General features: G+C 42.0%; 1 protein-coding gene across 6 annotated transcripts in view; it reads left to right on the forward strand.

The window, feature by feature from the left end:
- The first annotated feature begins 11,821 nt into the window (after positions 1 to 11,821).
- Epb41l2 (erythrocyte membrane protein band 4.1 like 2) overlaps positions 11,822 to 23,941 on the forward strand; it is a 158,467-nt gene continuing 146,347 nt past the window's right edge. For 4 of the 6 annotated variants that reach the window (XM_027402892.2, XM_027402895.2, XM_027402896.2 and 1 more), the window contains exon 1: positions 11,823 to 11,970. The gene's annotated coding sequence lies outside the window, so the exon portion shown is untranslated. Of the gene's footprint in view, positions 11,971 to 23,941 lie in introns of all 6 variants that reach the window. The other 2 variants (XM_027402888.2, XM_035440323.1) reach the window with 2 other exon arrangements.

Consider the following 23,941-nt stretch of genomic DNA (forward strand, 5'->3'; position numbering starts at 1 on the left):
CTCAGAGTTGTTTTGATTTGCATTTCCCTGATGGCTAAGGATGTTGAACACTTTCTTATGTGTCTTTCAGCCATTTTAGATTCCTCTATTGAGAATTGGCTATTTAGTTCTGTACCCCACTTTTTAATTGGATTGTTTGGTGTTTTGGAGACTAGCTTCTTGAGTTCTTTGTATATTTTGGAAATAAGCTCTCTGTCAGATGTGGGGTTGGTGAAGATCTTATCCCAGTCTGTGGGCTGCCATTTTATCTTGCCAACTGTGTCCTTTGTTTTACAGAAGCTACTCAGTTTCAGGAGGTTCCATTTATTAATTGTTGATCTCAGTGTCTGTGCTACTGGTGCTATGTTCAGGAAGCAGTCTCCTGTACCAATTAATTCAAGGGTATTTCCCACTTTATCTTCTAATAGGTTCAGTGTGGCTGGGTTTATGTTGAGGTCTTTGATCCATTTGACAGCACCATTTGTTGAAGATATTCTCTTTGTTCCAGCATATATATTTGGATTGTTTGTCAAAAATCAGGTGTTCAAAGGTGTGTAGGTTAATATCAGGGTTTTCAAATCTATTCCATTGATCAACCTGTCTATTTCTGTCAATACCAAGCTGTTTTCAGGACTATAGCTCTGTAATAGAGCTTGAAGTCAGGGATGGTAATGCCTCCAGAAGTTCCTCTATCATACAAGGTTGTTTCGGCTATCCTGGGTCTTTTGTTTCTCCATATAAAGTTGAGAATTGTTCTTTCAAGGTCAGTGAAGAATTGTGTTGGGATTTTGATGGGGATTGCATTGAATCTGTAGATTGCTTTTGGCAAGATTGCCATTTTTACTATGTTGATCCTGCCTATCCAAGAGCATGGGAGATCTTTCCATTTTCTGGTATCTTCTTTAATTTCTTTCTTTAGAGACTCAAAATTCTTATGGTACAGGTCTTTCACTTTTTTGGTTAGTGTTACCCAAGGTATTTTATGTTGTTTGTGGCAATTGTAAAGGGTGATGTTTCTCTGATTTCTTTCTCCACCAATGTGTCATCCGTATATAGTAGGGCTACAGATTTTTTTGAGTTAATCTTGTATCCTGCCACTTTGCTGAAGGTGTTTATCAGCTGTAGGAGTTCCCTGGTAGAGTTTTTTGGTCACTTATGTAGACTATCATATCATCTGCAAATAGTGAGAGTTTGACTTCTTCCTTTCCGATTTGTATTCCCTTGATCTCCTTTTGTTGTCTTATTGCTCTAGCTAGGACTTCAAGGACAATATTGAAGAGGTATGGAGAGAGTGGACAGCCTTGTCTTGTTCCTGATTTTAGAGGTATTGCATTGAGTTTCTCACCATTTAATTTGATGTTGGCTGTCAGCTTGCTGTATATTGCTTTTATTATGTTGAGGTATGTTCCTATTATCCCTGATTTTTCTAAGACCTTTATCATGAAGGGGTGTTGGATTTTGTCAAAGGCTTTTTCGGCATCTAGTGAGATGATCATGTGTTTTTATTCTCAGTCTGTTTATATGGTGGATTACATTGATAGATTTTCATATGTTGAACCATCCTTGCATCCATGGGATAAAGCCTACTTGATCGTGATGGATGATTTTTCTGATGTGTTCTTGGATTCAATTTGACAGTATTTTATTGAGAATTTTTGCATCAATGTTTATGAGGGATATTGGTTTGTAGTTCTCTTTCTTAGTTGTGTCTTTATGTGGCTTGGGTATCAAGGTTATTGAAGCCTCATAAAAAATGTTTGCTAATGACCCTTCTGTTTCTTTTGTGTAGAATACTTTGAGTATACTTTGAATTTCTGGTAGAATTCTGCACTGAGCCATCTGGCCCTGGGCTTTTTTTGGTTGGGAGACTTCTGATGACTGCTTCAATTTCATTAGGTGTTATAAGTCTATTTAAGTTGCTTATCTGTTCTTGATTTAATTTTGGTAAGTGAAATCTGTCCAGAAAATTGTCCATTTCTTTTAGATTTTCAAATTTTGAGAAATATTAGGTTTTCAAAGTATGACATGATGATTCCCTGGATTTCCTCTGTGTCTGTTGTTATGTCCCCCTTTTCATTCCTGATTTTATTAATTTGCATGTTCACTCTTTGTTGTTTGGTAAGTTTGGATAAAGGTTTGTCTATCTTCTTGATTTTCTTGAAGAACCAACTTTTTGTTATATTGATTCTTGGTATTGTTCTCCTAGTTTCCAATTTATTGATTTCAGCCCTCAATTTGATTATTTCCTGGCGTCTGCTCCTCCGGGGTGTGTTGGCTTCTTTGTTTTCTAAAGCTTTCAGTTGTGCTATTAATTCTCTAGTGTGATTATTCTCCTGTTTCTTCATGTGGGCATTTAGCGCTATGAACTTTCCTCTTAACATTGCTTTCAAAGTATCCCATAGGTTGTGTCCGCATTCTCATTGAATTCTAGGAAATCTTTAATTTCTTTTTTTATTTCTTCCCGGACCCATGAATTGTGCAATTGGGTGTTACTTAATTTCCATGAGTTTGTGGGTTTTCTGTAGTTCGTGTTGTTGTTGAATTCTAATTTTAAAGCATGGTGGTCTGATGAGACACAGGGGGTTGTTTCAATTTTTTTGTACCAGTTGAAGTTTGCTATGTTGCCAAGTATGTGGTGGATTTTAGAGAAGGTTCCATGTGGCGCTGAGAAAAGGTAAATTGTTTTGTATTTGGGTGTAATGTTCTATAGATATCTGTTAAGTCCAATTGTGCCATAACTTCTATTAGTTCTTTTGTTTCTTTGTTAAGTTTCTGTCTGGTGTTCCTGTTCAGTGGTGAGAGTGGGGTGTTGAAATCTCCCACTATAAGTGTGTGCGGTTTTATGTGTGATTTGAGTTTTAGTAATGTTTCTTTTACAAACGTGGATGCCTTTATATTTGGGGCATAAATGTTAAGAATTGAGATTTCATCCTGATGGATTTCTCCTGTGATGAGTAGGAAATGACCTTCTCCATCTCTTTTGACTGATTTTAGTTTAAAGTCCAATTTGTTGGATATTAGGATTGCTATCCCTGCTTGTTTCTTGGGTCCATTTGATTGGAAGATCTTTCCCCAACCTTTAATTCTTAGGTACCATCTGTCTTTGAGGTTGAGGTGAGTTTCTTGTATGCAGAAGAAGGAAGGATTCTGTCTTCTTATCCATTCTGCTAATCTGTATCTTTTTATAGGGGAGTTAAGACCATTAATATTGATGGATATTAATGACCATTGATTGTTTATTCTTGTTTGTTTTTGATTTGGTGATGATGGTGAGATTATGTGTGGGATTCTATCTCCTTTTCCTTTTGGCTGTTGGTAAAGTGGGATTATCTATTGCCTATATTTTTCTGGTTGTAGTTAACTTCCTTGGGTTGCAGTTTTCCTTCCAGAACTTTCTGTAGGGCTGGATTGGTGGATATGTATTGTTTGAATCTGGTTTTGTCATGGAATATCTTGTTTTCTCCATCTATAATGATTGAAAGCTTTGCTGGGTTTAGTAGTCTGGGCTGGCATCCATAGTCTCTTAGTGTAGGTAGAATATCTATCCAGGACCTTCTGGCTTTCAGAGTTTCCATGGAAAAGTCAGGTGTGATTCTGATAGGTTTGCCTTTATAGGTTACTTGACCTTTTTCCTTTGCTGCTCTTAATATTTTCTCTTTGTTCTGTATGTTTGGTGTTTTGATTATTATGTGGCGAGGAGACCTTTTTTTGGTTCAGTCTTTTGGTGTTCTATAGGCTTCTTGTATTTTCATTGGCATGTCTTTCTTTAGGTTGGGAAAGTTTTCTTCTATGATTTAGTTGAATATGTTTTCTGTGCCTTTTAGTTGGATTTCTTCACCTTCTTCTATACCTTTTATTCTTAGGTTTGGTCTTTTCATGGTATCCCATATTTCCTGGATATTTTGTATTAGGGATTTGTTGGAGTTAAGATTTTCTTTGGTTGATGAGTCTATTTCTGCTAGTGTGTCTTCAACTCCTGCGGTTCTCTCTTCCATCTATTGTATTCTGTTGGTTATGCTTGTGTCTGTAGTTCCTGATCATTTACCCAGCTTTTCTATTTCCAGCATTCCCTCAGATTGTGCTTTCTTCATTGTCTCTATTTCAGTTTTTAGGTCTTGAACTGTTTCCTTGAGAGATTTGTCAATATCTTGTATTTTTTGGTTTGTTTTTTCTTCCATTTCTTTAAGGGATTTTCTCATGTCTCTTTGAGGTCCTGTATCATTTTCCTGAAGGTGTTTTTAAGGCCATTCTCTTCTGGTTCATCTGCATCATGATGTTCAGGTCTTGCTGGTGTATGGTTCCTAGTCTCTGGTGGTGTCATATTATGGTTTTCTGTTGTTGGATGTGCTTTTACCTTGTCCTCTTCTCATCCTTTCTTCTGGTGGGTGTAGCAGGAGTTTCTTGCTCTCCTGTTGGGTATGGGACCAAGGTTCTCTTCTGGTAGATGCAAACAGATCAAATATTCTGATGTCTGTCCTCTTCTCGTGGATGGAGGTGACATGTTACCTGGGCGTTGGCAGTGTTCCGGTGTGCCCGGTCCTGCCCGCCGGCAGATGTAGGCAGAACCACCACCAGGCCTCCTTGTGGTCGCATCCCACCACCGAATTTGGTCTGGCGCGCAGATCGCTGTTGTCAGATGTCTCTGAGCAGAGATGACAAATGGGAACTGGAAATAGCCCCCGGCCTACCTGGACCAGTGGATGGAGGCAGGATTTCCTCTGGGTGTTCGGTGTGTCGGGTCCTGCTGCAGAACTCGGTCTGGCGCGCAGATCAGATTGCAACTGTATCTCCTACTGTAATATTTGAATGATGTCTTGGTTGCTTGTGGTGGTGGAATTGGAACTCACGGTGAGGCTTGAGAACATGAGTCAGTCATAAAAGAAGACTGTATTGTCAGGCCTTCCTGTCTCTGTACTGTGTATAGGAAGGGCTGATTTTCAACCCAGAGCTGTTGTAACGTATCTCTCTGGTTTGAGCCAGGCACACAGAGGCACACGTATAGATCACTACTATAGTAAGAGCAGCTTTCTCCACAACCTGTGGAGTTAGTAAGGGCATTAGGGAGACCACGTGCATGTTTCCTGTCCACACTGCTCATTGAGTTTGCCTCTCACAAGTAACACTGCACAACCTATGCCTCGACCCCAGTTCCTAGCACCTGAGGACAGTGCAGAACCATGCAATTCCCACAGGCAGGACTGTTCCCTTCTCTTCCTCCCCCCCACCCTGAGCTGCTGTTGCTTGAGGATCGCACAGGCCCATGCACACTTTTCACAGATTTCAGAACATCTGCAAAGAGAAACTGAAGAAGACACCAGAAGATGGGGAGACCTCCCATGATTATAGATTGGTGGTCTTAATATTTCGGAAATGTTAATCTTCTGAAAAGCAGGCTACAGATCTGAGGCAATCTTCATTAAAATTTCCACACAGCTCTTCACAAAAATTGAAAAAAAAGTTCAAATTCATCTCATTTTGGGTTTCTATTGCTCTGATGAAACACTATGACTAAAGAGCAAGTTGAGGAGGAAAGGGTTTATTAGGCTTTCACTTCAGCATTGCTGGTCATTACTGAAGGAATTCTGGACAAGAACTCAAAACAGGACAGGATCCTGGAAGCAGGAGCAGATGCAGAGACCATGGAGGGATGTTACTTACTGACTTGCTTCCCCTGACTTGACCAGCTCACTTTCTTTCTTTTTTTTTTATTATTTTTTTTATTTGAATTACAAACAAGATTGAATTACATGACAATCCCAGTTCCCTTCTCCCCCCAGCTCACCTTCTTATAGAACCCAGGACCACCGGCCCAGGCCTGGCACCACCCACCATGGGCTGAGCCTTTCCCTATTGATCACTAATTGAGAAATTGCCTTACAGCTGGATCTCATGGAGGCATTTGCTCAGCCGAGGCTCCTTCCTCTGATGACTTTGGCTTGTGTCAGGTTGACACACAAAACCAGCCAGTACACATGGAAATACAAAGGACCCAGGATAGTTAAAAAAAAAAAATCCTGAACAACAAAAATGCTGCTCAAAGCATCACTGCTCCTGATATTATCATACTACAGAGGTATAGTAACAAAACAACATGGTTCTAGCATTATAAAACCATGACACATAAAACAAAAAAAAATATTTAAAAATCAATGGAATAAACTGAAAACCCAGATATAAGACCATGGTCCCACAGCCCCCTGAATTTTGAGAGAGAGAGAGAAGAAAAGCAAAAAAATACACATTAGAGAAAAAGACACCACCTTCAACAATAGGAACTGGACAAACTGGATGTCTACGTATAGAAGAACAAAACTAGGGACTTATCTCTCACCGTATACAAATTCCAAATGGTTTAAGGATCTTAGTAGTATAAGACTTGATACCTTGTTACAGGAGGAAAGTAGGGAACATGCTTCAACTTACATGAACATACAAGTGGGGTCTCATGAAACTAAAAAAAAAAAATCTGTACAGCAAAAGACACTATGAATTAAGTGATAAGGCAGCCTATAGAATAGGGGGAAAGTTTTCAGCAATACATCTCATAAAGAGTTAAGATTTAGAGCATACAAAGAACTAAAAACAACTTTACCAAGACAACAAATAATCCAATTAAAAATAATTGGGCATGGAACATAACAGAGAATTTTTTTTTAAAAAGAAAGCACAAATGACTAAGAAATATTTACAAAAATTTTCAACATTGTTAGCCACAAGGGAAATACAAATTAAAACTACTTTGAGATTTTGTCTTACCCTAGTCAGAATGGCTAAGATCAAAACAAATAAAACAAAACACATTGAATTCTGGCATGGGTTGGGGAAATGGAACACCTATTCACTATTGGTAGGAGTACAAAGTGTTAGAGTTACTGTGGGAATCAATGTAGAATTTATTTAAAAAATGTAGCTCTACCATGTGACCAAGCTAACCAATCCTGGGCACACAGGACTCTATATTCTACTACAGAGACACTTGTTCATCCATGCTCATTGCTGTTCTATTCACAATAGCCAGGAAATGAAAATAGCCTAGATGTTAGTAAACTGTTGAGTAAATAGTGAAAATGTGGTCCATTTACCTAATGGAATATTACTCATCTGTTAAGAAAAATAAAATGAAATTTTCAGGCAAATGGATGAAAGCTGAAAATGACTATTCTCAATGAGGTAACACAGACCTTCAAAGACAAATGCCATGTTTTCTTTTGAGTAAGTGGGTGTTAGCTTTGAGCCTTTAGAGATCTGTGTTTAAATTGGAGCACTCACAGAAGTCAGGAAGCTAGTCAGGGCCAAATTGGAGGGGGGGTGCTTCAACAAGGGGGAGAGAACACAGGTGGCATGAAGGATGCATGAGGTTGGTGTAGGAGGGCAGGATAGAGGAGAGAATACAGGGCGGAGTAACTAACATTAAAGACCTTTGAGACAGTCATATGAAAACCTACCACGATTGAAAGAGTTCTAAAATATATACGTACACAAATACCAAAAAAAGCGTTTAAGTATAGTTACCCTACAATAGGGGACAACACCTCTCCCAGACATCATAGGCTGTTAAATAAAACAGTGCTGCCTATTATCTGGATCACCTCTTTTTGAGTTATTTGTCAGTGTAGTCCCATAGACCCTCAAACACTCCACAGAGCTAAGAGAGCCTTAGCTCTCTGTTGCCGTTTTAGTTTGCTTTTCTGTTGCTGTAATAAACACTTATGACAGAAAATAATGATAGAAGAAAGGGTTTATCTCAAATTATACTTCCACTTAATGGTTCAACACTGAGAGAAGTCAGGACAGGAGCTCAAGTTAGGAACTTGAAAGCAGGGACTGAAGCAGAGGCCTCGGAGGAATGCTGCTTACTGGCTAGCTCTCAGATTCATGATCAACTAGCTCAGGGTCACTTGGCTAAGGCTGTAGTCTCCCACAGTGGGCTAAGCTCTCCCACATCTGGCACGAGTCAAGACAATCTCTCACAGATGTCGTCATAGGACAATGTGATCTGGTCAGTTCCTCAAATGAGGTTCCCTTTTCTCAGGTTCCTGGGTTATGTCAAGTTCATAATAGAATCTATCCAGGGCAGTCCCCCTTCAGAATTTGATGATGAGACCATATTGCTGAAGTCACCATATACTTGATTCATAGGATACGAAGGAATCAAACTGGATCCAGCCTAAAAGCTTCATTCCCATTGACTAGTAGATGTGCCCATGCACATACACTGGCGGGACCAAATGCACTCAGTGGCTTTAAGATTAAAAAAAAAGAAAGCTCATGAGACTAGAGAGATAGATGGCTGGGTGCTTAAAAGTATCAGCTACTCTTGCAGAGGACCTGAGTTTAATACCCAGCACCTACACCAGCTTACAACCACTTGTAACTCCAGTCTCAGGGGACTCAATGCCTTTTCTGACCTCTGTGGGCATTGCAGGCACATGGTACACAGGCATCCTTGCAGGCAAAGCAGCCATACACATAACATTGAAAGTAGGAAACTTTTTTTTTGGAAAGCAGCCATGACACTGGAGAGAAAGTGGTGGCAGGAGATTAGTGGAGGAGTTTGAGGGACGGAATGGGTGTGCTTTTAATGAAATGATTTTATATGCATGTATGAAAGTCCTCCTAAGTAAAGGATAGAAATAATGCTGGGGTGGGCGGATCATTTTCTACCAGGTAGAGGCCAGCCTGGTGCACTCTTTCCCCTATCTCCCTTCCTTTCTCTTTCTCTCGCACATACATATCATTACTTATTTGGTAATAACTTTTTTTTTTTTTGGTTTTTCGAGACAGGGTTTCTCTGTGTAGCTTTGTAGCCTATCCTGGCACTCGCTCTGGAGACCAGGCTGGCCTCGAACTCACAGAGATCTGCCTGCCTCTGCCTCCTGAGTGCTGGGATTAAAGGCGTGCACCACCAACGCCTGGCGGTAATAACTTTTTAATATCCTTAAATCATTTCTTTAAGTTAAGTCCATTTATATATATAATTATTTTATTAATATTCTTTAAACATGGCATAGTGCTGGGTACGTTGCCACTTGCCTATACTTCCAACTTGTGGAAAAATGCAGGCAGCCTTTGCTACATAGCAAACTCAAGGCCAGCATGGGCTACTGTCTTAGTTAGCATTTTATTGCTGTGATTAAAAACACACCAAGACCAAAGGTAACTCAGGAAATAACTTATTCAATTTACTTTCCCATCACAGTCTATCACTGAAGAAAGTCAAGGCAAGAACCCGGAAGCAGGAACTGAAGTAGAACTGTGGAGGATGCTTCTTTCTGGCTTGGTCCTCATGGCTTGTTCAGCCTGCTTTCTTACAGCACCCAGGACCATCTGCTGAGGGGTGGCACTGCTCACAGTGAGCTGGGCCCTCCTATATCAGCCATCAATCAACAAAATGCATCATAGGCTTGCACACAGGCTAATCTGACGGGCGCATTTTCTCAATTGAGTTGTCTTCTTCTAAAAAAAATGACTCTAGCTCTTGTCATGTTGACATAAAACTATGCAGAATAGCTACCTAAGAGCTATGATACCTTGTCTCAACTTCTCTCCCTGTTTGTGTGGGGAACACATAGAAATGATTCATTCAGTGCAGTAGAGAATGTCATAGTAGTGTCTTTTTTATAATAACAATATTAATATTTTATTATTTATATGTATGTTCACTTTACTATTTAGCTTTGGTGTTTGAAAAATTATTCACCTGCAGTTGACACTTCTATCATCTTCAGTCTTATTCTTTGACACAGGGTTTCTGTCTGAACTTGGTCCTTTTGTGTTTTGGCCTAGGCTGGTAGTCTGCAAGGCTCTGTGATCCCTCAGTGTCTGTCTCCACAGTGCTAGGGCTCTAAGCATCTGTGATCCTATGCCTGCCTGGTTACCTGGATGTTAGGATGGAATTCAGGTTCCTGTGGTTACCCAGCAGTACTCTTCACTATGAAGCCACCTCTACAGCTGTGTGCATCAAGCTCTGTGGGCCCCCAAACTTCCAAGATTAAGTTCAGTGCTATGTATGAACCTGTAGTCTTAGCTACATGTGGGAGGAAGATCACTCAAACCCAGGAACTCTAGGCCAGCTTTGTCAACACATGTGTCGCCACAAACAAAAATGACTTTATCTTAACATGGAATCAAAATGTTTGCAAATGTTTAGTTCCAAGGTCTGTGAAAATAACGGGAGTCCTGAAGCTTGTTTTTAGCAATTTTATGTTAGCTGCCTCAAGGTGCATAAATGCATGCAATTCATGACCGAGGTCTTAAATGTTCCCCTGAAGCTAGTGTGCTGAAAGGTGTGGTCCCCAGGTCATGGTGTTGTGGGGAGGTGGAAACTTTTGCATGTGGGCCCTACCTGGCGGAAGTTGGGGGGCACATCAGTGGAGGGTATATTAAGGCCTCAGTCTCTCAATAATTTTGACTTCTCAGATTCCATGACGGAGGTTAGAAGCTTTGCTCCATATGCTCCCTATCTGGATGGCTCGACATCCACCCACAGCAAACCTACGGCACCAAAAGCCAAAATAACTCTTCTAGGTTATTTATCTCAGGTCTTTCCTCAAAGCATCAGAAAGTGAACACAAACATCCAGCGCTTCTTCATTAGAAATGCATGTAATCAGGATTCCAGCGTGTGTTACACATCTTATCAAACTTACTTGGCGTGTACTCAGTGTCTGGGACTGCAATCAAGGAAATCAACTCAGGTTTCTGACAGCACAACACATGCTAGTCATTACTGCAACAATTTTATTATTTATTAGGAATGATTTTAGTAAGCAACTTTATTTCCCCCCTACTCTTTTCTTTTTGATTTAGTAAAGATAATACCCTCTCTGGCTTTTTTATAGTTATTGTGAGGACCAACTGATAAAATACATGAATGCGTGTAAAATACCATGCACATGCTCCCGAGGGTTAATTTGATATTGCTAATTTTACGACGTTTAGGAAAGAAAAGGTGACTTTGGCAAAGGTGAATCACTCAATATTTTATTAGAGGTGGGAGGAAGCAAATGACTAGAGGAACATGGTTGGGGGCGGAAGCTGGAGGCAGAGAGTTGACACTGACAGCTTGACATGCAATGCTAAGATGAAATAAGGAGACTAAGAGATCGAGGTCTAATTGTACAAAAGACCCGGGGGACATTCTATGAATGTGTGTGTGTGTGTGTGTGTGTGTGTGTGTGTGTGTGTGTGAAACTTTCCACGATTTGACCCGTTAGATTTTTTTTTTTAAAGACACTGCCTCATGCGCGTTATACTTAGCAACCTAGGCTCCCAAGCCTCTGCCTGGAGAAATCCTGACTCTTAAGGCTGAGCATCAAAGCTCGTCTCCTCCACCGGGTTTGCCCACTCTCTCCTGCCTCTCCCACAGGAAGGATAAATGGTTTCTTTTCAAGCCTTTCCTGTGAAAGCGCTTCTTTCACTGGAGACTGAGTGGGACCCGGCTCTCCTTATTCGGTTTCCTGGACTTGCTCTCCTGTCTACCACGAAACAGGCACCCGGCGAAGGTTTAGTCAGGGAAAGCACTTTGGAGAAAGAACTTTCAGAAGTGGAGAGGGCATTTAAGGCCAGGATTCTCAGAAAGAACGCCTCGCACACACGCCTTGGCAATCATCATCTCCAGGGTCGCTCTGAGGGCGCCAGCGGCCCCTGCGGCGGGGCACTGGGCCTGGGAGCCGCGAGAATCCCTCGGGAAGGGCCCCCCTCCCACGCCAGCCGGCGCCGGGGGCGTGGCCCGCCCGCGGGGGCGTGCCCGTCCGCCCGCCGCGCGCCCGCGGGGGTTTCCGTGCCGGGGCGGGCCGGGCGGGGGGTGCGGGGCGGGGCTTCCCGCCAGGAGGGGGCGGGGCCTGCGTGTTGAGTTCTCTGACGGCCCCAGCCAGGGAATTTCAATTTGAAACCCGGCGGAGGGTGGAGGCGGCGGACGCGGAGGGCCGGCGGCCGGGGCTGAAGCGGGACGTGTCCCGGGGCGAGCAAGCTCGAGAGGAGCGGTGTCCGGGTAAGGAGGCCAGCGGGCTCCGGGGTGGCGGGCGGCGTCCCCTCGAGCTGCAGGCGGGAAGCCGACCCCGGCAGGAAGCCCGCGGGGCACGGCTGGTCCCAGGCGGGGGAGGGGGCGGCGGTGGGCCCCTCTCCCTCCCCGCCGGACGCGGCGCCGTCCCTGGGGTCACGCCCGGGGCCCCGCCGAGCGCAGCCGAGGCGTGCGACTCGGTCGTGGCGCGGGGCTCGGCGCGCGCCGGCGCCCTCCCGAGCGTGGCTCGGGGGGCCGCGGACGGACGGGCCCGTGGGGGGCGCGTGGGCTCTGCGGGAGTCGGGGAGGCGCTGCGCCAGCCCCACGCGCGCCGCAGGTGGGGCCCACGCGGGGCGCCCCTCAGCCCCCCCGCCGCCGCCCGCGCCGCCGCCCCGCCGCCCCCGCCGCCTGCGCGGTCTGGGAGCTGCGGGCTAGCTAGCACGGCGCGTTTTCTGCGGCGAGCCAGCCTTGGAGCTCCGACCCCAGGCCCTCCAGCCACTGATGGCTTCCTTTTCCCCTGCGCCCTGGCAGCCGAGGGATGGGAGCAGTTTAGGTGCGCTGCAGGGGAAGGACGAGGTGCACGACATAACGAAGCCCGGTGGTGTGGAAGTTGGCGTCCGGGGACCCCCATCCTCGATCCCAGACGTCTGCGGGGGACGTCAGTCATTAAGTGTCCCCAGAGGCTAGCCTCTGGCGGGGCCAAGTTGTTTCTCTTTTCTTCTGATTTTTAAAAATTTTTATTTTGGTTTTGGTGAAGTTAGAAGAGCTCTCGCCCGCGGTGTTATTTTGGGGAGTGGTCTCAGAATGGAGCCTGCGGTACAAACCGAGGAAGCCCCTCACTAAATCTCTTCCTTTCAGTCAATCCCTGTCACCTTAACAGCTGTCCCTGTTTTTTAAGGTCCCTGGGTGGGCGGTAGGGAAAGTAGAACCTGGGAGACTTGTGCATGTATTTTCTCCATTCCGAATCAAGGTTTTCTCTGTTACTTGAACTTTCTAGCATGTGAAATGTCGGGCGTGCAGGGCAGTATGTTCTTATTACTGTGATTAGCTAAAAACAACAAACTACTGTCACAGGTTTCTCCATCTTTCTTCAGTTTTCCCTGTTTTGTAGTTATTTTGTGGGGGTGTGTTATCTCCTTATAACACTGCATTGATAGCATTTTAGCCTACCCTGTCAGACATCCCCGTGGATTTGAGGGAAACTCGATCGTTTCTTGGCTGTGGAAGATGGGTTGAGAATTCTCAATATTTATACAGGTTTTCCTGGGGAGCATGAGTAGCGTGTAGTACGTTAGTTTGCAGGCTCCTACTGTGAGGAATCTCTGATTTGCTCTCGCAGCCACTGATAGGGGCTGCATTGCAGTGTAATCCTAGCTATTGGTAAGGGCCAGCAACTCTCTCAATTAGGCTGCTAGTTTGACATAAACGTTAAAGAGAGAAGCTGTGTTACCTGTCAGGGATAGCATGATCATTTCTACAATTCAGTTTTGGGAGCCACCGTTGCATGTCACATGTTGCTCTTCGGAGGCTATTAGAGAACTGGAGGAGGAGCAGCGGCTTAGAGCAACGGTGTGAATTTTTGCTCATTTAATCCTATTATGTCTTCCTCACTTCTCAGGCAGAATTCCCACTGAAGTCAGTAGTGGTCTTGCGTGCAAACTGACTGCTGAGAACAAGAAAGAGGTTGCTCATTAATAGGAGAGGACAGTTTCTTTCCTTTTAAAACACCCCTCCCCCTTTAAGAAAGACCTAGTCATAACAGTTCTTTAATCGTTTACCTCTAGTAGGACACTGTGTGCAAGGAAAAAAAAATGTGGACAGATTGAGCTACCAACCCTCAAAGCTCTTGAAGTCTAAATTAGATGGGGATTGTTTAAAAGAATCAAAAGCAATGCCATTATTTAACATAATTCATCTTCATAGTTTTTTTTCAGCGACATGTTTGGTATTTCTGTAAAAAAATGTAAATTGCTGTGGTCTCCCAGCACAGAATATTGATTATGGGTATTAGAAGCCTTCGTTTTTAGATCCAATTTGAAAGAAGCCCATTTGGAGCCTTAGGGGAAGAATTTGAATGAATGCCCACCACCCACCCAAAAAATAACTACAGATAGAAAAGTAAGGAAACTCCAGCCAGGTGGTGGTGCTACAGGCGATCTCTTGAGTTCGAGACCAGCCTGGTCTACAGAGGGAGTTCCAGGACAGGTTCCAAAGCTATAAAGAAACCCTGTCTCAAAGCAAAACAAAACAAAACAAAACAAAAACCAACTAAACACAAAAAAGAAAGTGAGGAAGTCTTGCTATACCTTGAGGAATGGCTTTAGGACATTTTGTTAATGTGTGTTTCTTGTTAATTGAGTCTAGGCCAGGGAGGCCCATCTTTAGATTTGTGAGAATGCTGAGCCTTCTGGCTTGGCTCTGCTGACCTGAGTTGGTGAGCTCGATGTCTTCTGCTTTTTAATGTAATGTTCTGTGGTTTACCCTTTCCAAATTACCAGTTCTAAAGATTTGAGCTTAGAAACCTAACCAGTGACCAGAATGTAAAAAATAGATATTTAAAAATCAGAATCATGTCCACGTGGGCTACCAGAACACATGCTTTCAACTAAAAATACTTACGAAGATGACAAAGCAGTCCTCAGCCAAAATATTTATTGGTAAATTTTCTCTGTAACTAGTAATTCTGTATAGTTATGCTTAACATTTAGTCTGCTCTGAATCACTGCCTCATGTTGCTGTGGCTAGTAACCTACAAAGGTTGTATCTTTGCCATTTTATTTAGGAATGTAGGGTTCATATTTTATGTAGTGGAGGTCTGATTTTTGTTTCTGTTTCCCCAGTAAAGCCTGGGCTTTTTCTTTATTTGAATGGAGGTAGCTGTGGGTAGACATTTTTGAAGATATAAATTGCTAGTTTTTTTTTTTTTTTTTTAAAGGCAGCAAAAGTTTTTTTAGAGATCAATACCACCAACTGGCTTGTTGCCTTTCTGAAGTCTGGATTGTTGATCAGAGAAAACAAAGGAAATGTGCCTATCTCCTCCACCCCACCTTTATTTAGAAACAGTTCCAGTGGACTTTTTGTTTTTTTCTTCCAGACTGGAGTTGCTGTACCTAACCACTGGGTAGTCTTACAGATTTAAATTCCTCAAGTAAATGTTTATTCTGGCTTCCATAGTCAGCAAATACTAGCCAAACACCAACTTACTGCTCTTTTAGAGAAGCTTGGGATCAATCTCAGGGCTGAACTTTTAGCAGTCAGCAAATGTGCTCTTAGCCCTGTCCCTTCCACCCTCCACACACAGACCTTTCTAGCGTCTTTGGAAGGCACCAGTAAATAGGAGATTTGTATGTGATTCCTTCACAGATTGCAGACAGAGCATCCTTTGGGGAGGCCATGTTTTGGCATGAATCAGTAACTTGATATTTATAAGATTTTTATCATTTGTCTGTCTGGGCAGTGTCCCAAACTAAAATCTAAGATGGAATGACTGCTTTGTGTTATTAACTGTAGGGTTATGGCCACCACAGTACCTATTAATAGTGCAGTTGCTTAGAAGTCATAAGGAAGCCAGAAAGGAAATTAAAAAAACCCATCTCTAATATATCTAGAAACAATTGACAGTTACAACTTTTTAAGGGTAGTTTTTCTATAAAGTATGTGTATTTGTATATTTTGTATGAGGTAGAAGGGAATATACACATACACAATGCACATACATTTTACATATGTTTGATAGATGGGGAACCTTTATATTATACTCACTAGTGGAAAAATTAATTCACTGGACCTTTTTGCTTATTTTTTAAAGGTTTATTTTATTTCATGTATGTGATTATTTTGCCTGCGTCTATGTGTGTGCACCATGTGGGTGCCTGATGCTCACACAGGCCAAAAGAGGGTCTAGTTCCATTGGAACTGGAGTTAACAGGTGGTTGTAATCCCCAGGGAGCTGGAAATCAGCCTGGGTCCTTGGCAAGAGCAGCAGCAAGGGCTCCTAACTGCTGAGCATCCTCGACAGCCTTCTTGAGTGTATTTAAAAACAAACAAAAAAACAACAAAAAACAGGATCTCCACTAGTGTGGTGATACATGCCTTCAATCCCAGCATTTGGGAGGCAGATACAGGCAGATTTCTGTATGTTCAAGGCCAGCCTGGGCTACATTGTGAATTCCAGGACAGCCAGGGCTTTGTACAAAGGCTCTACCTCAAAAAACAAAACAAAAAGAGATTAAACAACAACTCTCATACAATTCAGCATGATATTGAATCTACTATGTGACTAAGGTTGGCTTTGAACTCCTGATCCTCTTGTCTTTGTCTCTTAAGTATTGGCATTTCAGTTGGATACCTTGAAAGCTTTCGTTAACTTTATAGAAATTGGTCATAGCTTATGAAGAAACATCATATAAATAATAAAGTGGACTTGATTTTAAAAAATCTCTGGATATAGTTTCTCTTTGTTCTTTTGATTGGTTTGGGATCTGTCTAGGTTTTTTAGATGGGTGTTTTCTATGTCTAGAATGGTAAATCATCTATGTCTGATTTCCCTGGTTTGAGAAATAACATTTATTTTAATAAGAATTTTTCTGGACATCTAGAGATTTTCTGCATTTTCCTTTTTTAAGTAAACTCAGATACCAAATCAGACCTTTATAGTCTACCAGGACATTCATTTTCTTGTTTTTTTTCCCCCTCAAGATGGAAATTCAGTTAACTTAATATTTTCCATACTGTTAAGTATGTTTCATTCAGATAACTGATTTATTTTTTATTTTAGCACCGTTAGGTGGCTTAAAACATGACCTATAAGAAGAGGCAGAGTAAGAGAAAAAAGGCATATAGCATATAGGTCCAATTATCAACTGTCTAGTTATCTTTTTCAAACCCTAAATTCAGGTTTCCAGGTCTGGATCTCTGGATGAACTTTGAGGCTGACCCCATCAGAATTGTAACAACAGTGCTGAGTTTAACTCTTATTATTACTATTTTTTTCTTTTTAGAATCCACAGTCTTCAACCACTATACATCTTAGTAATTTGAACACATTCAAATGCAGTTTTGTTTTTTTGCCACTGTTCTTTGTTTTTTCACCTCTTTTACCCAAAGAGGCTACTTAAGAACACACGAATTCGCGCGCGCGCGCGCGCGCGCACACACACACACACACACACACACACACACACACATACACACACACACACACACACACACGAACGACCCACCCTAAACTTGGTCAGAAGGAAGCTTAGATATAATTTAATTCATACTCTTGCCCTGAGGAAGGTTAGTGAGAATGTATTGTTTGGGGTATGCCTCAGAAGGGCGTAGCAGGTCAAGAAGTTAGGTTGTGTTTGGGTGAATGAGTACATGAAAGAGGTTACCATGAAAGTCAAGGGGGACGAGGAGAAAGATACAATATGGATATGAGGTTATTTGGGGATCAGAAAAGTTTTCAAATTGCTGATCTGCTTCAGTTCTTATTTTCTAAGTAATTATTATTGTATGAGACAAAGTTTCTTGTAGGCAAGGCGGCCCTTGCTCCTGGTACGGATCTGTGGAGGACTTTGAGCGGCCATCTATGAGATGCCGGGGATTGAACCCATGGCATGCACAGTAGCATCGGAGCTACATCCCCAGACCTAGTTCTTAAATGTGCTAGATTAGGAAACTAAAGTCTTCAGAGACATCTTGTTCTGTCTCAGCTACGATACCGTACTTTTGTCTCCTCCCCTGCTTGATTGCGCCTATTTCCTTTCCATTGAATTCTTTAGGTGATCTCTTTTGTGCTGTTGTCAAGGTGAAACTGAATTCGGATAGACAATCTTAGCTGCTTACCTTTCTTACCTGTGAGCTTACAGACTGCTGTGTTTCCTTACAATCTTTCTGTGGTAGAACGGTTGATTAGAGAGGGGCACTAACCAGTTTGTGCTATTTGGTGTTGGTTAGGGTGCCACTCTACCAGGGGATTTGAGCAAAGTATTTCACAAAGCCATTTCTTTAATTGTGTGTGTGTGTGTAAAAATCACACTTATAGAGTGATATGAGATTAGATGAGCCAGTTTTTATAAAATGCCTCACATAGTGCCTGGCATCTGTGAGAATTGTTAGGTTATGAAAAGACCCAGTGGGTTGCTTGTGACTATGTGGTAAGCACATTTTTTTGCAGTAGTCAGGAACCAGTTATCTGTGTGGAAATGCAGTCTGATAAGAGGCTAGAATTTCTTATGGCTAAAATGCCTTTAGATATTTTGAACTTTTTACAAAACTGTTGACTTAATCTTGTCCATCTTTTAAAATAATGCACAAAGTAGTGTGTATGTGGTAAAGCTCTTGGGATCTGGTTTCAACAATGCAGGGAGAATGTTGTCTTTTTGTAGTGTTGCCAGAGGCAACGGATCCTGAGTATAAAATGTTTGCATATGCTGTGTTACAGCTCCTTTTCTCTGTAGTTGGAGTAAACTTGTATTAAGACTCATAGTAAGTAGATGTCTTACAGATTGTTTAAACTCTGGCAAACAGCACACTAAAATGTAACCTTTATAAATTCAGTACATTGTTTTATGTGTGAAATACAATTGCAGTTATATATTCCCCTATATAGTGTTTAATTTTCATCTAACATGAATACTTTTATTTTGGGTAGGAAACTTGGAGGATGGTGGCAGCACTGGGGTTCATACTGCTCTACTGGAGGGACGGTCTACCTACAGAGGTTGCACTATTTTTTATGCTAATTCTTTCTTCTCTCAGTTCCCCCCATTTCTTTTTCATTACCTTTAAATCAGTGGTTCTCAACCTTCCTAATGCTGTGACCTTTTGATAGAGTTCCTCATGTTGTGATTCCCAACCATAAAATTATTTCCTTGCTATTTCATAACAGTAAATTTGCTAGTTATTAATTGTAAGTATCTCACATACATGATATGGGGGGTGCAGGACCCACAGGTTGGGAACCCCTATTCTAGACCATTTCATTCACTTGCACTGGTTGAACTGACTACTAAATTTATATCCATTTATTAAATAGCAGTTGAGTGTAAACCACCTGGGTCAGTGTGAACTTAAAGTGGCTGTTGCTTGCAGTAGGGCTTTCCTCCTCCTCAGGCCAGCAGTCATTCTTGCCTTTCCCTTTGTGACCATTACTTTTGGGTCACCATCAGGGTCATAATGGGCATGTTCCCCCTTTGGTGTGGTGGGATATTATTTTAAGGCGTGTTATTTTTGTTTATGCTGTATTTGTTAAACTATTTGAGGCTGTGGTTCTTTACCTGTCTAAAACACCTGATGGTCTAATAAAGAGCTGAACAACCAATACCGAAGCAGGAGAAGGGATAGATGGGGCTGGCAGGCAGAGAATATAAATAGAAGGAGAAACTAGGAAGAGGATGATGTCAGGGGCCAGCCACTTAGCCACCCAGCCAGCCACGGAGTAAGAAGGAAAGTAAGATATACAGAAATAAGAATGATAAAAGCCCAGAGGGAGAAGGTAGATGGGATAATTCAAGATAAGAAAAGCTGGCTAGCAACAAGCCAAGCCGGGTATTCATAAATAATATTAAGAGTATGTGTGTGATTTATTTGGGAGCTTGGGTGGTAGCCCCCTCCCCCCACAAAAGTAAAAGAGTAAAACATCACACAATACTCTCGTTTGGTTCTAGACTTCCTTATTTACTCTTAAGTAATCTGCTTCATTGTCTAAAGCCTAGTTTCAGATTCGCATAGCCCACAGCTGTGCCTGATTTCTCTATTATTTGGCTTTTGAAGGTGCTGTTTTTTCAACTCATCCTTTCTGTTTGCTTATGCACCATCCTATCAGTTCAGACTCAGAAGCTGTAAAGCAGTTGTAGTTGAGGTCTTAGGAATTGCAGTGTTTTGAAGAAAGGAAAGGAGAGTGGAAGTTTTGTGGGCTAGCAGTACTGATAAGCCTTTTAAATGTTAAGAACAGGCTTCATGACTTAGAGGGTAGAGAAGTGTGTATACCACGTAGAAATGTCCACAGAACAAGTCTGACCACCTCTGTGTCTCCAGGCACAGTGAGCTAATCCTGGTTGTTTGGTCATTTTGATCATTACCAGATGTTATAGTCAGAGAATGGAGAAACCACAGTTCTCATTTTGAGGCAGCAGCTTGATATTCGAGTCAAGTCCTATTTTCTGTATCTTCTACATTTTGAAAACTTTTTTTTTTTTTTTTTTTGAGACAAAGTGCTCATGTATCCCAGGCTCACTATGTAAGTTCAACTAAGATGAAGTTGAACTTCTGATTCTCCTGTCTTTACCTTACAAGCGTTGAGAACACAAGGATTTATTAGCCACACATCTGATTTATGCATGTGATACTGGGGGTGGACTCCACCTGTTGAGCTTCACTTCCAGCCCTTGAAAAACTTCAATGTTGTTTTAGTTGTATGTTTTCCTTTCATTTTCAATTTTAGGTGGTAAACACTATTCTATAACCTTAACTGGATGCTGTCATCATGCTATACATTTTTCAAAGTCACGGAGTATTGTCCATTTGTCAACATTAAGGTCTTAGTTCCCATTTTTTTCTTCTTTAAATTTATTTTTATTTATGTTCATGCTTGATGTGTACCAGTCTGAATGTTAGCATGTGTACAGTGCTTGTGGTTGTCTTTGGAGGTCAGAAGAGGTTATCAGAGTCCCCTGGAGCTGGAGTTCCAGGCAGGTTTGAGCTGTTTCATGTAGGCACTTGTGATCCAAACTGAGGTGCTGTGCAAGAGCAGTACGTTTTCTTAACTGCTGAGTCCTTTCAATTGTTTGTTGAAGAAACCCAATTGATTGTCCTGTGTGTTAACCACAGCTTGAATTTTGCTGTTTTCACTGTAGTGTAGTTAACCCATTCCTGTGCCTCATATTTCCTTTTGATTTGAAATTAGATCTAGAAAAACAATCTAATTCCCTCTCTCTTTCCCATTTCTGCAAGATTATTCCTTAGGTGTAGGCTTTTATTAGATACCTGTTGCTTAAAATTTGTTTTTACATGTATTTATTTTGTGTGTTGGTTTATGTCTGTGTATGTAGGCTTGGCACGTACCATGGCGCACCTGTGGAGTTTAGAGGACACCTTATGAGACTTCATTCTCTGTGGGTATCAGGTGTTGACTTCAGGTCTTCAGACTTGGTTGCAAGCACCTTTACCCCCTAAGCCATCTTCCTGGTCTACAGCCTACAAGCTTCTGGTGCTGTCACAGCATAGACAGGCTTGTTTAGTCTTATGGGCTCTTTTCTTTTCTTTTCTTTTCTTTTCTTTTCTTTTCTTTTCTTTTCTTTTCTTTTCTTTTCTTTGGTCTGTTGTAAGTAACTAAGGGCAGAATCATCCATAATCAATTGCATGTTAGAAAAGAAAGAAGGAAGTTTCAGAAAACCAAGTCAGAAAATAAGAAGGCTGTTTTGGACTATATTTATACATGTTTGTAATCCTAATCCTTTGGAATAGCTGGTATGCAGTTCATTTCACAGAGGTCTGGCTTGAGAATTGAATGAGTTACTCACTGCACTCTGTACGTGTTGGCTGAATGTTAGCTTTGTACAACAGGACCAGTAAGTTATTTGATGCTGTTCTTAAAAACTGGACTTGAGCCGGGTGGTGGCTGCGCACGCCTTTAATCCCAGCAGAGGAGGCAGAGGCAGAGGCAGGCGGTTCTCTGTTGAATTCAAGACCAGCCTGGTCTATGAAAGCTAGTTTCCAGGACAGCCTCCATAGCCACAGAGAAACCCTGTCTCGACCCCCCCTCCCCCCCCCCAAAAAAGAACTGGAGTCTATCTTGGAGTTTGTTGGCATCTTCAGCATCTGGCTTTTGGAGGAGGTAGGCTTGCTTTCATGGCTGGTTTTGTGCCCCTCATTTCTTCTCTAAGGTGTCACCTTAGAGAGTAACAAGCATAGCATGACTGAGCACTACTTTAGGTTGTGTAATTTTTTTTCTTTTTCCTTTTTTACTTCTGTTGTGAGTGAACCCAGGGCAGCATGCTTGCCAGTCACACCACAGAGCTACACCTCTGTACTCAAGTAGGAAATGACCTTCATCTTGCCTTCCATTTAATGCTCCTCATCTGTTTCTCCAGCAGTAGCAAAATGTGCCAGAGTTTAAAACTTAAAATAAAGTGTGGCTTTCTCCCCTTCTCAACCAGTTCTTTCTTTCATGTGGTTTTATACTTTTTGCTATTTAATTTACAGTGGAAATGGCACTCTCTAGAGTACTTTCACATGATTTAGAAAGTCAGGCATGCTTCGGGAACACAAGGGAAACAGGCGGACCAGGGCCCTAACTCTTCCTGACAGCTTTCAGGTCCCCAGAGGCCACTACTTTCAGTACTTCTTATTTTGTTTTCTGGTGTGTTTGGTCTCCAAGTAACACAATTTTCTTGTTTTTTGAGTTTTGAAAAACTGATGAAATACTTTTCATTTTATTATTTGTTAAATTCTTGTGTATTTTTTAAGGAACAGGACATGCTGGAAGTCAAGAATTTGGTTTTCCAGGCATGTAATAGCCACTGTCTGGTTTCCTCAGCTCAGATAGAGGAATTTCCCTGCATGAATAGTTGTTTCATTGCGGGAACAACACTTGAGAAGCCTCTGCAATCTTGCTGGTGTCTCTCCACTTCCGTTTCTTGTACATATAAATGATATACCTATTGTTTACATCTTGTTTAGTTTGTTTTAATCTCTTTTCATACAGACCCACACTCTTCTTCAGCTTAGAAAGATGAGCCATGTAAAGTGCTTTGGTCATACACTAAAAACACTTTTTAAAACAGTTTTTTATGTTTTATCCTATAGATTGTTTTTGCCTCATTTGCTTAGTTTTCTTGATATCAGTCCTTACTCAATTCAGCTATGTTGGAAGCTATAAAATTACTTAAGTTGGGCCTGGAGAGATGGCTCATCGGTTAAGAGGACTGACTGCTCTTCCAGAGGTCCTGAGTTCAATTCCCAGCAACCACATGGTGGGTCACAGCCTTCTATAATGAGATCTGGTACCCTCCTCTGGCCTGCAGGCAGAACACTTTACATAATAAATAAATCTGAAAAAAAAAGTTAAACAATTTTTCAGTTCCATTTTAGATCTCTCTCTCTCTCTCTCTCTCTCTCTCTCTCTCTCTCTCTCTCTCTCTACATATGTGTATGTGGAAGCTAGAGGTCAGCCTCAGGTGGTGTTCCTTGGAAGTTGTCTGCTCTGTGGATGGGGTCTCTCTCTTGGCCGTGAGCTCCAGGGACCCACCTGTCTCCCAGTGCTGGGATTATAAGGAGGTGTCACCAAGCTGGGTTTTTGTGTGGGTGCTCGGGATTGAATTTACATCCTCAGGCTTGTACAGCAAGCACTTTACTGGTGATCTCCTTAGTCCCTCCACCCACCATTCTTTCTGGTCACTCTGTCATCCCAGACTTTTTATTTCTGGAACTTCTGTATAGCTAACTATACTTTGGGAATTTCTAAGCATCTTTCTTCCTGGGTTCTGTGTCTCCTGTGCTCTGTGTCTGTTTTCTGATTTCACAGGAATTTAACTAGCAGTTGTTGAAGAAGGTGTAAGCAGGAGGGAGGTCTTAAAGCCTGGGTGTGTCATAAAATACCCCTCCATTTTCAATTGACAGCTTTTACAGTTTGGCTTGGAAAGGTTTCTAGGTTAGTGATTACTTTCCCACAGTGTGAAGACATCTTTTGCTCCCTTAGAAATCTGTATTAAGTGTGTTAGACTTCAGGCCCTCAGAGGTACCTAGTATTCTCAGAACTTCGGCCCCCAGTTCCTTTTGGGTCCCACCAAAACAGTAATTCAGGGTGCAAGTTCTGCTGCTAATTACATCTGCTTTCCATTTTCTATAATTCTGCTTGCATGTCTCTTCTGGCCTGCTCCCACCCCCCCCCCCAATTGTTTTATTTTTGAGACCACAGGCTGGCCTTGAACTCTCAGTGGTTCTCCTGCTCCAGGCTCCTGACTAAAGGTGT

Source organism: Cricetulus griseus, chromosome 2, assembly GCF_003668045.3.
Source record: "Cricetulus griseus strain 17A/GY chromosome 2, alternate assembly CriGri-PICRH-1.0, whole genome shotgun sequence".
NCBI classification, from domain to species: Eukaryota; Metazoa; Chordata; class Mammalia; order Rodentia; family Cricetidae; genus Cricetulus; species Cricetulus griseus.